We start from the raw sequence: 3,707 nt of genomic DNA, 5'->3' as shown, positions 1-3,707 counted from the left end.
TTTGAGGCAACCTCAAATGGTGTATGGTTGAAGAGTTTCATTTCAGGGCTTAGAATTATGGATTCTATATCTAGGCCATTAAGAATATATTGTGACAATTCAGCTCCTGTTTTTATGGCTAAAAATAACAAAAGTGGTAGTCGAAGCAAGCACATCGACATTAAGTATTTAGCCATACGAGAACGTGTTAAAGATAAGAATTTACTTATCGAGCACATTAGCACTGAATTGATTATTGTGGATCCTTTGACTAAGGGCATGCCACCATTGAAATTTAAGGATCATACAAAAAGAATGAGACTTGGTTCCTTTATGTAATTTTGTTGTAAGAACAAAGTTAATGAAACTATGATGTGATATTTTCTCATATTTTTTGTGCACACATTCATTGATTAGAGAAATATCAATAAAGTTGGACCTCGAATAAACATAAGGTTTATTCATTAAGTTATACAGTTTGAGATACATAATGCATTGTGATACATGGAAGATAATACTCGCTTCTAGAGGAACTGTCACCATGATTCATGTATTCTGTTTTCTACTATGGTAAATGAGATATATGTGTCAAGTGGGAGAATGTAAGAAATATGACACATGTTAAAAGAAGTAGCGTGTACAAATTGATATTGGCGACGGCCAAGAAAATTTAGATGCGTACACGATTCTCCTTCTGAATCTCGGCTCCCGATACACTCATCGATGGTATGAGAAACGCCTATAAATAGAGCGATTGAGGTCCCTAAGCATACACACCTCATAAGAAATATACACCATCTATCGAGAGGGTGGAGTGCTTAGAAGGCATCAACCGAGAAGAAAATCAGATAAATCAAAAATTTTCAATGGCCGGAGGTAATTCTCGATCCGCTTCCGCATATTATATATCATGAAAACATGATTTTTGTGAAAAATCTCTAACAGATTCATGATATTTTGTTAAGGATTTGAAGCTTAATATGTTAGTTGGGTTTTCAAATGTTTTCCAGCTTGTTTCTCAACATTTTCTGGAAATGTTCCAACTGCTTCACACCGAGTGGAGTCTAGCTGCTCATTTGCTTCGATTCATTTTGTTTCGAGGTTGGAATTTGTTGTATAATGTGTTTGTATTCGGATTGTTGAGAATATTCAATAAGATTTTGTAGTTATAATCTAAATACAACTTGTAGTGTTTTGTGTTTGATTTCTTTGGTCACTAGAATAATCGAATTTCAATAAGTTAATGGATTTGATATGAATTTTAATCAAAATACATCTAAATTGTATTATGTATTCGAGTTGGGATGCAAATCTGTTGTATTTTAGGAATATGAGCTGTGCACAATAGGATTCTAGAATTTTGGTTCAAATAAAAGTTGTAGATCTATAAGTTATCTTCAAAATGAAACCATAATTGTTTAATTCTATTACGAATCAAGATAATTACGCATATTTTTTTCTGGAACTGCTCTGTTACATAATTTTGTCCATGAATTAGGTTGATGAAGTGTCCATAAGAAAAATGATCTCTGGAAAAAAAAAAACCCCCCACCAAAATAGGGTTCCCTAGTGCCACATCTCAATTTTCGTATTATAGTTTTTCACAAATTAAAATTTAGTGCTTATGAGCTCGAAAATTACTCAAGTCAAATATTCGAGTGTTGTTCAATATATAACGAATGGCCCATGACAGATATGTATAAAATCAGCAAATCAGTACAGCGAATCAAAACAGTATTACAATGCTTAAATAAATCAAAACGAGGCCTGTAGCTTGTACAGTTTCCTTAAAACAGATTCGCCCCCTCCGGTATGTGCTTTGAGGTTCCAGCGGACGTCTGTTTCCCAGGACACAACGGGCAGACTAGCAGAGTTGCAGCACTAAACACTATGCTAGCGAACAAAAACAGTACCTGAACTTTATCAGTGGAGGAAGCAGAAGCAGAAGTTAACGAGCAGAAGCAGTAGTTCAGTAGAACCAGAAGCAGTAGTTCTGAAACGTCTACTAGTTTTAAAAAGTGCGGAAATATTTTTTTTTATAAAGCTCGCATTTAAAAATAACATTTAAAATAATCTTTTTAATTGGCAATAAAATTAATGTTGTTTAAAATAACTACCATCATCCAAAATCAACGTAAACGTAAACATGTAAAAATCCTAAAATAATCAACATATGAAAATATTCATCTCATCTCAAATCTCATAAATCAAAATGCGGAAAACATGTGGATTCTCAGGTCATGTCACCGCACTAGGTCTGCCTACTCAGAGTTCGCCACCTCCAGTCTCCTCAACATTTAGCTCACCTGCATCACACACGCCTAGTGAGTCTAAAGACTCAACACACATGTACAAGGAATAACAAGTACATATACATAGCACACAGCCGTGAAAAATATCATACACAACATATTTTTCACGAACTTAAATTCATAACATAAACGTGTTGTGTAAAATCATATCTTGTCAAAGCATGTCATCTCATGTCATCATATACGTAAACATGTCGTATCCTTTCAAAACATGATAATAATCATAGCATGTATCATCGTATCAGCATATACGTGTTAAAGCATGTCATCTCATGTCATCATATACGTAAACATTTTTTTTAATTGAATTCATTTCATTAGTTGTGACTTTCGTATCAGCTCTATCGATGGATCCATCTACGTATAACCACGGTACCGGGCGGCGAGGGAACATCAACGACAGCAATACCCGTCCACTGAGCCCGGGCCTCAGCTCATCATATCTTATATCATCGTATACATATAAATCATCAGTCACAACCAATTCCCATCCTTCAAAAACATCATCATATTCACCGCTAAATAAAAACATGCATATACGTAACTTTTTCCTTTAAACCAAGCATACAACGTATTTATCGTAACTCCATAAAATTCATGAACGTGATGCATAAACATTTAAAACATGATAAAATGTGTTCAGGGCGCTGCCACGACCAAAATCTCACCCAGGTGCAAAATGACCATTTTGCCCCTGAAAACCCAAAATTTATCGTTTCACCCCTAGACGTAAAATTTCACGTTTTTGACATATTCTTAATTTCATTGACTCTAACATGTCCCAAATAATTATTTAAGCCTACATGAATTTTCTCATATTTTTATTTGACATAAATCGATGACTTTTAAATTAATCTTTAAATATAACATATTAATATATTTTAAATCCCGAATTAAACCAAACCTTAGCGTAAAATTCTCAAATTAAAAACTTAGACTTCTAATAATTAATTGAGCTTAAATATAATTTTTCATAATTTTATTAAGCCTAAATCTAGGCGTTTCAATTAATTCTTTAATTTACGTTTCGTGCGACGATTAAATCCCGGATAAATCCAAAACTCATTATTTTGATCCGAAGCTTACTAAACTCCTTAAAATATCCCAAAACATATTTAAAAGCATTCCTAGAAATAACTCGAGCTCGTTTCACAACTTAGCCGAATTGTTTTAAAACTTGGACCGGAGTCCGGGTTTTAACCCGAATCGACTCGAAACTTAACCAAAATTTTCCCAAACTTTTACCATACTTAAAACATCTCCTACAGCCCCTAAACCACTCCCTCCAGCCCTCAAAACCCACGACAACAGCCCTCAAAAGCTGCTGGTGTTTAGACACTTTGAACTCTCATGCCTCTCCATGCAATGAACCGTAATCTTATCGATTTTTGTCTAAACTCCGACTTGTCCAGCCAC

Source organism: Primulina tabacum, chromosome 16 (assembly GCF_025594145.1).
Source record: "Primulina tabacum isolate GXHZ01 chromosome 16, ASM2559414v2, whole genome shotgun sequence".
NCBI classification, from domain to species: domain Eukaryota; kingdom Viridiplantae; phylum Streptophyta; class Magnoliopsida; order Lamiales; family Gesneriaceae; genus Primulina; species Primulina tabacum.
The sequence above is the reverse complement of the archived record's forward strand: the minus strand, read 5'-3'. Positions refer to the sequence as shown.